Below are 10558 nucleotides of genomic sequence, written 5' to 3'. Positions count from 1 at the left end.
TCTATTTAGAGTTTGTAGTTGTTGAGTTTCTAGTTGTGGAGTTTCTAGTTGTGGAGTCTCTAGTTGCGGAGTTTCTAGTTGTGGAGTTTCTAGCTGTGGAGTTTCTAGTTGTGAAGTTTCTGGTTGTGGAGTTTCTAGTTCTGGAGTTTCAAGTTGTGGACTTTCTAGTTGTGGAGTCTCTGGTTGCGGAGTTTCTAGTTGTGGTGTTTCTAGTTGTGGAGTTTGTGGTTGTGGAGTTTCTAGTTGTGGAGTTTCAAGTTGTGGAGTTTCTAGTGGCGGAGTCTCAAGTTGTGAAGTTTCTAGTTGTGGAGTTTCGAGTTGTGTAGTTTCTAGCTGCGGAGTTTCTAGTTGCAGAGTCTCTAGTTTTGTAGTTTCTAGTTGCGAATTCTCTAGTTGAGGAGTCTCTAGTTGTAGAGTTTCTAGTTGCAGAGTGTCTAGTTGTGGTGTTTCTAGCCGTGGAATTTCTTGTTGCAGAGTTTTTAAACGCGGAGTTTCTAGTTGCGGAGTTCTATAGTTGCAGAGTCTCTAGTTGTGGAGTTTCTAGTTGTGGAGTGTCTAGTTGTGGAGTTTCAAGTTGTGGAGTTTCTAGTAGACTTTCGAATTGTGAAGTTTTTAGTTGTGGAGTTTCTAGTTGTGGAGTTTCTAGTTTTGGAGTTTCTAATTGTGGAGTTTCTAGTTGTAGAGTCTCATGTTGCGAAGTTTCCAGTTGCGGAGTTTCTGGTTGGGGAGTTTCTAGTTGTGGAGTTTCTAGTTGTCGAGTCTCAAGTTGTGGAGTTTAAACTTGTGGAGTTTCAAGTTGTGGGGTCTATAGTTGTGGAGTTTCTAGTTGTGTATTTTCTAGTTGTGGAGTATCTACTTATGGATTTTCCAGTTGTGAAGTTTCTAGTTGTGGAGTTGCGGACTCTCTAGTTGTGGAGTTTCTAGTTGCAGAGTCTCTAGTTGTGGAGTTTCAAGTTGTGGAGTATCTAGTAGTAGAGTTTCCAGTTGTGGAGTTTAGAGTTGTGGAGTTTCTAGTTTCGGGGTTCCTAGTTGTGGAGTTTCTAGTTGCGGAGTCTCAAGCTGTGGAGTTTCTAGTTGTTGAGTTTTTAGTTGTGGAGTTTCTAGTTGTTGAGTTTCTAGTTTGAAGTCTCTAGTTGTAGATTCTCTAGTTTTGAAGTCTCTAGTTTAGGAGTTTCTAGTTGAAGAGTTTTTAGTTGTGGAGTATCTAGTTGTGGAGTTTCCAGTTGTGAAGTATCTAGTTGTGAAGTCTCTAGTTTTGCAGTTTCTAGTTGCGGAGTATCTATTCGTGGACATTCTAGTTGTGGAGTTTCCAGTTGTGGAGTTTTTAGTTGTGGACTTTCTAGACATGAAATTTCTTGTAGCCGAGTCTCTATTTGTGGAGTTTGTAGTTGTGGAGTTTCTAGTTGTGGAGTTTCTAGTTGTGGAGTCTCTAGTTGCAGAGTTTCTAGTTGTGGAGTTTCTAGTTGTGGAGTTTCTAGTTGTGGAGTTTCTAGTTGTGGAGTTTCTAGTGGTGAAGTTTTAAGTTGTGGAGTTTCTAGTTGTGGAGTCTCTAGTTGCGGAGTTTCTAGTTGTGGAGTTTCTAGTTGTGGAATTTCTAGTTGTGGAGTTTCTAGTTGTGGAGTTCCTGGTTGTGGAGTTTCTAGTTGTGGAGTTTCAAGTTGTGGAGTTTCTAGTTGCAGAGTCTCAAGTTGTGGAGTTTCTAGTTGTGGAGTTTCTAGTCGTGGAGTTTCTAGTTGTGGAGTTTCTGGTAGTGGAGTTTCTAGTTGTGGAGTTTCGAGTTGTGGAATTTCTAGTTGTGGAGTTTTTAGTTGTGGAGTTTCTAGATATGGAATTTCTAGTTGCCGAGTCTATTTGTGGAGTTTGTAGTTGTGGAGTTTCTAGTTGTGGAGTCTCTAGTTGCGGAATTTCTAGTTGTGGAGTTTCTAGTTGTGGAGTTTCTAGTTGTGAAGTTTCTGGTTTATGAGTTTCTAGTTCTGGAGTTTCAAGTTGTGGAGTTTCTAGTTGTGGAGTCTCTGGTTGCAGAGTTTCTAGTCGTGGAGTTTCTTGTTCTGGAGTTTCAAGTTGTGGAGTTGCTAGTTGTGGAGTCTCTGGTTGCGGAGTTTCTAGTGGTGGAGTCTCAAGTTGTGGAGTTTCTAGTTGTGGAGTTTCTAGTTGTGGAGTTTCGAGTTCTGGAGTTTCTAGCTGCGGAGTTTCTAGTTGCAGAGTCTCTAGTTTTGGAGTCTCTAGTTGCGACTTCTCTAGTTGAGGAGTCTCTAGTTGTAGAGTTTCTAGTTGCGGAGTGTGTAGTTGTGGTGTTTCTAGCCGTGGAATTTCTTGTTGCAGAGTTTTTAAATGCGGAGTTTCTAGTTGCGGAGTTCTATAGTTGCAGAGTCTCTAGTTGTGGAGTTTCTAGTTGTGGAGTGTCTAGTTGTGGAGTTTCAAGTTGTGGAGTTTCTAGTAGAGTTTCGAATTGTGAAGTTTTTAATTGTGGAGTTTCTAGTTGTGGAGTTTCTAGTTTTGGAGTTTCTAGTTTTGGAGTTTCTAGTTGTGGAGTTTCTAGTTGTGGAGTTTCTAGTTGTGGAGTCTCTAGTTGCAGAGTTTCTAGTTGTGGAGTTTCTATCTGCGGAGTTTCTAGTTGCGGAGTTTCTATTTGTGGAGTTTCTAGCTGCGGTGTTTCTAGTTGCAGAGTCTCTGGTTGTGGAGTTTCAAGTTGTGGACTTTTGAGTTGTGGAGTTTCAAGTTGTGGAGTTTCTAGTTGTGGAGTTTCGAGTTGTGGAGTTTCTAGTTGTGGAGTTTCTAGCTGCGGAGTTTCTAGGTGCAGAGTCTCTAGTTTTGGAGTTTCTAGTTGCGAATTCTCTAGTTGAGGATTCTCTAGTTGTAGAGTTTTAGTTGTGGAGTTTCTAGTTGTGGACTTTCAAGTTGTGGAGTTTCTAGTTGCGGCGTCTCAAGTTGTGGAGTTTCCAGTTGTGGAGTCTCTGGTTGCGGAGTTTCTAGTTGTGGTGTTTCTAGTTGCGGAGTTTCTGGTTGTGGAGTTTCTAGTTGTGGAGTTTCAAGTTGTGGAGTTTCTAGTTGCGGAGTCTCAAGTTGTGAAGTTTCTAGTTGTGGAGTTTCGAGTTGTGTAGTTTCTAGCTGCGGAGTTTCTAGTTGCAGAGTCTCTAGTTTTGTAGTTTCAAGTTGCGAATTCTCTAGTTGAGGAGTCTCTAGTTGTAGAGTTTCTAGTTGCAGAGTGTCTAGTTGTGGTGTTTCTAGCTGTGGAATTTCTTGTTGCGGAGTTTTTAAATGCAGAGTTTCTAGTTGCGGAGTTCTATAGTTGCAGAGTCTCTAGTTGTGGAGTTTCTAGTTGTGGAGTGTCTAGTTGTGGAGTTTCAAGTTGTGGAGTTTCTGGTAGAGTTTCGAATTGTGAAGTTTTTAGTTGTGGAGTTTCTAGTTGTGGAGTTTCTAGTTTTGGAGTTTTAATTGTGGAGTTTCTAGTTGTAGAGTCTCCTGTTGCGAAGTTTCGAGTTGCGGAGTTTCTGGTTGGGGAGTTTCTATTTGTGGAGTTTCTAGTTGTCGAATCTCAAGTTGTGGAGTTTAAACTTGTGGAGTTTCAAGTTGTGGGGTCTATAGTTGTGGAGTTTCTAGTTGTGGATTTTCTAGTTGTGGAGTATCTAGTTATGGATTTTCCAGTTGTGAAGTTTCTAGTTGTGGAGTTGCGGACTCTCTAGTTGTGGAGTTTCTAGTTGCAGAGTCTCTAGTTGTGGAGTTTCAAGTTGTGGAGTATCTAGTAGTGGAGTTTCCAGTTGTGGGGTTTATAGTTGTGGAGTTTCTAGTTGCGGAGTTCCTAGTTGTGGAGTTTCTAGTTGCGGAGTCTCAAGCTGTGGAGTTTCTAGTTGTTGAGCTTTTAGTTGTGGAGTTTCTAGTTGTTGAGTTTCTAGTTTGAAGTCTCTACTTGCGGATTCTCTAGTTGTGAAGTCTCTAGTTTAGGAGTTTCTAGTTGAAGAGTTTTTAGTTGTGGAGTGTCTAGTTGTAGAGTTTCTAGTTGTGGAGTTTCTAGTTGTGGAGTTTCTAGTTGTGGAGTCTCTAGTTGCAGAGTTTCTAGTTGTGGAGTTTCTATCTGCGGAGTTTCTAGTTGCGGAGTTTCTATTTGTGGAGTTTCTAGCTGCGGTGTTTCTAGTTGCAGAGTCTCTGGTTGTGGAGTTTCAAGTTGTGGACTTTTGAGTTGTGGAGTTTCAAGTTGTGGAGTTTCTAGTTGTGGAGTTTCGAGTTGTGGAGTTTCTAGTTGTGGAGTTTCTAGCTGCGGAGTTTCTAGGTGCAGAGTCCCTAGTTTTGGAGTTTCTAGTTGCGAATTCTCTAGTTGAGGAGTCTCTAGTTGTAGAGTTTTAGTTGTGGAGTTTCTAGTTGTGGACTTTCAAGTTGTGGAGTTTCTAGTTGCGGCGTCTCAAGTTGTGGAGTTTTCAGTTGTGGAGTTTTTAGTTGTGGAGTTTCTAGTTGTGAAGTCTCTAGTTTTGCAGTTTCTAGTTGTGGAGTTTTTAGTTGTGGAGTTTCTAGTTACGGAATTTCTAGTTGCTGAGTCTCTATTTAGAGTTTGTAGTTGTTGAGTTTCTAGTTGTGGAGTTTCTAGTTGTGGAGTCTCTAGTTGCGGAGTTTCTAGTTGTGGAGTTTCTAGCTGTGGAGTTTCTAGTTGTGAAGTTTCTGGTTGTGGAGTTTCTAGTTCTGGAGTTTCAAGTTGTGGACTTTCTAGTTGTGGAGTCTCTGGTTGCGGAGTTTCTAGTTGTGGTGTTTCTAGTTGTGGAGTTTGTGGTTGTGGAGTTTCTAGTTGTGGAGTTTCAAGTTGTGGAGTTTCTAGTGGCGGAGTCTCAAGTTGTGAAGTTTCTAGTTGTGGAGTTTCGGGTTGTGTAGTTTCTAGCTGCGGAGTTTCTAGTTGCAGAGTCTCTAGTTTTGTAGTTTCTAGTTGCGAATTCTCTAGTTGAGGAGTCTCTAGTTGTAGAGTTTCTAGTTGCAGAGTGTCTAGTTGTGGTGTTTCTAGCCGTGGAATTTCTTGTTGCGGAGTTTTTAAATGCGGAGTTTCTAGTTGCGGAGTTCTATAGTTGCAGAGTCTCTAGTTGTGGAGTTTCTAGTTGTGGAGTGTCTAGTTGTGGAGTTTCAAGTTGTGGAGTTTCTAGTAGACTTTCGAATTGTGAAGTTTTTAGTTGTGGAGTTTCTAGTTGTGGAGTTTCTAGTTTTGGAGTTTCTAATTGGGGAGTTTCTAGTTGTAGAGTCTCCTGTTGCGAAGTTTCCAGTTGCGGAGTTTCTGGTTGGGGAGTTTCTAGTTGTGGAGTTTCTAGTTGTCGAGTCTCAAGTTGTGGAGTTTAAACTTGTGGAGTTTCAAGTTGTGGGGTCTATAGTTGTGGAGTTTCTAGTTGTGTATTTTCTAGTTGTGGAGTATCTACTTATGGATTTTCCAGTTGTGAAGTTTCTAGTTGTGGAGTTGCGGACTCTCTAGTTGTGGAGTTTCTAGTTGCAGAGTCTCTAGTTGTGGAGTTTCAAGTTGTGGAGTATCTAGTAGTGGAGTTTCCAGTTGTGGAGTTTATAGTTGTGGAGTTTCTAGTTTCGGAGTTCCTAGTTGTGGAGTTTCTAGTTGCGGAGTTTAAGCTGTGGAGTTTCTAGTTGTTGAGTTTTTAGTTGTGGAGTTTCTAGTTGTTGAGTTTCTAGTTTGAAGTCTCTAGTTGTAGATTCTCTAGTTTTGAAGTCTCTAGTTTAGGAGTTTCTAGTTGAAGAGTTTTTAGTTGTGGAGTATCTAGTTGTGGAGTTTCCAGTTGTGAAGTATCTAGTTGTGAAGTCTCTAGTTTTGCAGTTTCTAGTTGCGGAGTATCTATTCGTGGACTTTCTAGTTGTGGAGTTTCCAGTTGTGGAGTTTTTAGTTGTGGACTTTCTAGACATGAAATTTCTTGTAGCCGAGTCTCTATTTGTGGAGTTTGTAGTTGTGGAGTTTCTAGTTGTGGAGTTTCTAGTTGTGGAGTCTCTAGTTGCAGAGTTTCTAGTTGTGGAGTTTCTAGTTGTGGAGTTTCTAGTTGTGGAGTTTCTAGTGGTGAAGTTTCAAGTTGTGGAGTTTCTAGTTGTGGAGTCTCTAGTTGCGGAGTTTCTAGTTGTGGAGTTTCTAGTTGTGGAATTTCTAGTTGTGCAGTTTCTAGTTGTGGAGTTTCTGGTTGTGGAGTTTCTAGTTGTGGAGTTTCAAGTTGTGGAGTTTCTGGTTGCAGAGTCTCAAGTTGTGGAGTTTCTAGTTGTGGAGTTTCTAGTCGTGGAGTTTCTAGTTGTGGAGTTTCTGGTAGTGGAGTTTCTAGTTGTGGAATTTCTAGTTGTGGAGTTTTTAGTTGTGGAGTTTCTAGATATGGAATTTCTAGTTGCCGAGTCTCTATTTGTGGAGTTTGTAGTTGTGGAGTTTCTAGTTGTGGAGTCTCTAGTTTCGGAATTTCTAGTTGTGGAGTTTCTAGTAGACTTTCGAATTGTGAAGTTTTTAGTTGTGGAGTTTCTAGTTGTGGAGTTTCTAGTTTTGGAGTTTCTAATTGTGGAGTTTCTAGTTGTAGAGTCTCCTGTTGCGAAGTTTCCAGTTGCGGAGTTTCTGGTTGGGGAGTTTCTAGTTGTGGAGTTTCTAGTTGTCGAGTCTCAAGTTGTGGAGTTTAAACTTGTGGAGTTTCAAGTTGTGGAGTCTATAGTTGTGGAGTTTCTAGTTGTGGATTTTCTAGTTGTGGAGTATGTACTTATGGATTTTCCAGCTGTGAAGTTTCTAGTTGTGGAGTTGCGGACTCTCTAGTTGTGGAGTTTCTAGTTGCAGAGTCTCTAGTTGTGGAATTTCAAGTTGTGGAGTATCTAGTAGTGGAGTTTCCAGTTGTGGAGTTTATAGTTGTGGAGTTTCTAGTTGCGGAGTTCCTAGTTGTGGAGTTTGTAGTTGCGGAGTCTCAAGCTGTGGAGTTTCTAGTTGTTGAGTTTTTAGTTGTGGAGTTTCTAGTTGTTGAGTTTCTAGTTTGAAGTCTCTAGTTGTAGATTCTCTAGTTTTGAAGTCTCTAGTTTAGGAGTTTCTAGTTGAAGAGTTTTTAGTTGTGGAGTATCTAGTTGTGGAGTTTCCAGTTGTGAAGTATCTAGTTGTGAAGTCTCTAGTTTTGCAGTTTCTAGTTGCGGAGTATCTATTCGTGGACTTTCTAGTTGTGGAGTTTCCAGTTGTGGAGTTTTTAGTTGTGGACTTTCTAGACATGAAATTTCTTGTAGCCGAGTCTCTATTTGTGGAGTTTGTAGTTGTGGAGTTTCTAGTTGTGGAGTTTCTAGTTGTGGAGTCTCTAGTTGCAGAGTTTCTAGTTGTGGAGTTTCTAGTTGTGGAGTTTCTAGTTGTGGAGTTTCTAGTTGTGGAGTTTCTAGTGGTGAAGTTTCAAGTTGTGGAGTTTCTATTTGTGGAGTCTCTAGTTGCGGAGTTTCTAGTTGTGGAGTTTCTAGTTGTGGAATTTCTAGTTGTGGAGTTTCTAGTTGTGGAGTTTCTGGTTGTGGAGTTTCTAGTTGTGGAGTTTCAAGTTGTGGAGTTTCTAGTTGCAGAGTCTCAAATTGTGGAGTTTCTAGTTGTGGAGTTTCTAGTCGTGGAGTTTCTAGTTGTGGAGTTTCTGGTAGTGGAGTTTCTAGTTGTGGAGTTTCGAGTTGTGGAATTTCTAGTTGTGGAGTTTTTAGTTGTGGAGTTTCTAGATATGGAATTTCTAGTTGCCGAGTCTCTATTTGTGGAGTTTGTCGTTGTGGAGTTTCTAGTTGTGGAGTCTCTAGTTGCGGAATTTCTAGTTGTGGAGTTTCTAGTTGTGGAGTTTCTAGTTGTGAAGTTTCTGGTTGTGGAGTTTCTAGTTCTGGAGTTTCAAGTTGTGGAGTTTCTAGTTGTGGAGTCTCTGGTTGCAGAGTTTCTAGTCGTGGAGTTTCTTGTTCTGGAGTTTCAAGTTGTGGAGTTTCTAGTTGTGGAGTCTCTGGTTGCGGAGTTTCTAGTGGTGGAGTCTCAAGTTGTGGAGTTTCTAGTTGTGGAGTTTCTAGTTGTGGAGTTTCGAGTTCTGGAGTTTCTAGCTGCGGAGTTTCTAGTTGCAGAGTCTCTAGTTTTGGAGTCTCTAGTTGCGACTTCTCTAGTTGAGGAGTCTCTAGTTGTAGAGTTTCTAGTTGCGGAGTGTCTAGTTGTGGTGTTTCTAGCCGTGGAATTTCTTGTTGCAGAGTTTTTAAACGCAGAGTTTCTAGTTGCGGAGTTCTATAGTTGCAGAGTCTCTAGTTGTGGAGTTTCTAGTTGTGGAGTGTCTAGTTGTGGAGTTTCAAGTTGTGGAGTTTCTAGTAGAGTTTCGAATTGCGAAGTTTTTAATTGTGGAGTTTCTAGTTGTGGAGTTTCTAGTTTTGGAGTTTCTAGTTTTGGAGTTTCTAGTTGTGCAGTTTCTAGTTTTGTAGTTTCAAGTTGCGAATTCTCTAGTTGAGGAGTCTCTAGTTGTAGAGTTTCTAGTTGCAGAGTGTCTAGTTGTGGTGTTTCTAGCTGTGGAATTTCTTGTTGCGGAGTTTTTAAATGCAGAGTTTCTAGTTGCGGAGTTCTATAGTTGCAGAGTCTCTAGTTGTGGAGTTTCTAGTTGTGGAGTGTCTAGTTGTGGAGTTTCAAGTTGTGGAGTTTCTAGTAGAGTTTCGAATTGGGAAGTTTTTAGTTGTGGAGTTTCTAGTTGTGGAGTTTCTAGTTTTGGAGTTTTAATTGTGGAGTTTCTAGTTGTAGAGTCTCCTGTTGCGAAGTTTCCAGTTGCGGAGTTTCTGGTTGGGGAGTTTCTATTTGTGGAGTTTCTAGTTGTCGAATCTCAAGTTGTGGAGTTTAAACTTGTGGAGTTTCAAGTTGTGGGGTCTATAGTTGTGGAGTTTCTAGTTGAAGAGTTTTTAGAGTTGGAGTGTCTACTTGTGGAGTTTCTAGTTGTGGAGTTTCTAGTTGTGAAGTCTCTAGTTGCAGAGTTTCTAGTTGTGGAGTTTCTATCTGCGGAGTTTCTAGTTGCGGAGTTTCTATTTGTGGAGTTTCTAGCTGCGGTGTTTCTAGTTGCAGAGTCTCTGGTTGTGGAGTTTCAAGTTGTGGACTTTTGAGTTGTGGAGTATCAAGTTGTGGAGTTTCTAGTTGTGGAGTTTCGAGTTGTGGAGTTTCTAGTTGTGGAGTTTCTAGCTGCGGTGTTTCTAGGTGCAGAGTCTCTAGTTTTGGAGTTTCTAGTTGCGAATTTTCTAGTTGAGGATTCTCTAGTTGTAGAGTTTTAGTTGTGGAGTTTCTAGTTGTGGGCTTTCAAGTTGTGGAGTTTCTAGTTGCGGCGTCTCAAGTTGTGGAGTTTCCAGTTGTGGAGTCTCTGGTTGCGGAGTTTCTAGTTGTGGTGTTTCTAGTTGCGGAGTTTCTGGTTGTGGAGTTTCTAGTTGTGGAGTTTCAAGTTGTGGAGTTTCTAGTTGCAGAGTCTCAAGTTGTGAAGTTTCTAGTTGTGGAGTTTCGAGTTGTGTAGTTTCTAGCTGCGGAGTTTCTAGTTGCAGAGTCTCTAGTTTTGTAGTTTCAAGTTGCGAATTCTCTAGTTGAGGAGTCTCTAGTTGTAGAGTTTCTAGTTGCAGAGTGTCTAGTTGTGGTGTTTCTAGCTGTGGAATTTCTTGTTGCGGAGTTTTTAAATGCAGAGTTTCTAGTTGCGGAGTTCTATAGTTGCAGAGTCTCTAGTTGTGGAGTTTCTAGTTGTGGAGTGTCTAGTTGTGGAGTTTCAAGTTGTGGAGTTTCTAGTAGAGTTTCGAATTGTGAAGTTTTTAGTTGTGGAGTTTCTAGTTGTGGAGTTTCTAGTTTTGGAGTTTTAATTGTGGAGTTTCTAGTTGTAGAGTCTCCTGTTGCGAAGTTTCCAGTTGCGGAGTTTCTGGTTGGGGAGTTTCTATTTGTGGAGTTTCTAGTTGTCGAATCTCAAGTTGTGGAGTTTAAACTTGTGGAGTTTCAAGTTGTGGGGTCTATAGTTGTGGAGTTTCTAGTTGTGGATTTTCTAGTTGTGGAGTATCTAGTTATGGATTTTCCAGTTGTGAAGTTTCTAGTTGTGGAGTTGCGGACTCTCTAGTTGTGGAGTTTCTAGTTGCAGAGTCTCTAGTTGTGGAGTTTCAAGTTGTGGAGTATCTAGTAGTGGAGTTTCCAGTTGTGGAGTTTATAGTTGTGGAGTTTCTAGTTGCGGAGTTCCTAGTTGTGAAGTTTCTAGTTGCGGAGTCTCAAGCTGTGGAGTTTCTAGTTGTTGAGTTTTTAGTTGTGGAGTTTCCAGTTGTTGAGTTTCTAGTTTGAAGTCTCTACTTGCGGATTCTCTAGTTGTGAAGTCTCTAGTTTAGGAGTTTCTAGTTGAAGAGTTTTTAGTTGTGGAGTGTCTAGTTGTAGAGTTTCTAGTTGTGGAGTTTCTAGTTGTGGAGTTTCTAGTTGTGGAGTCTCTAGTTGCAGAGTTTCTAGTTGTGGAGTTTCTATCTGCAGAGTTTCTAGTTGCGGAGTTTCTATTTGTGGAGTTTCTAGCTGCGGTGTTTCTAGTTGCAGAGTCTCTGGTTGTGGAGTTTCAAGTTGTGGACTTTTGAGTTGTGGAGTTTCAAGTTGTGGAGTTTCTAGTTG

This window comes from Rhipicephalus microplus, unplaced genomic scaffold (genome assembly GCF_043290135.1).
Source record: "Rhipicephalus microplus isolate Deutch F79 unplaced genomic scaffold, USDA_Rmic scaffold_26, whole genome shotgun sequence".
Taxonomy (NCBI): Eukaryota; Metazoa; Arthropoda; class Arachnida; order Ixodida; family Ixodidae; genus Rhipicephalus; species Rhipicephalus microplus.
This window is presented reverse-complemented; position numbering follows the sequence as displayed.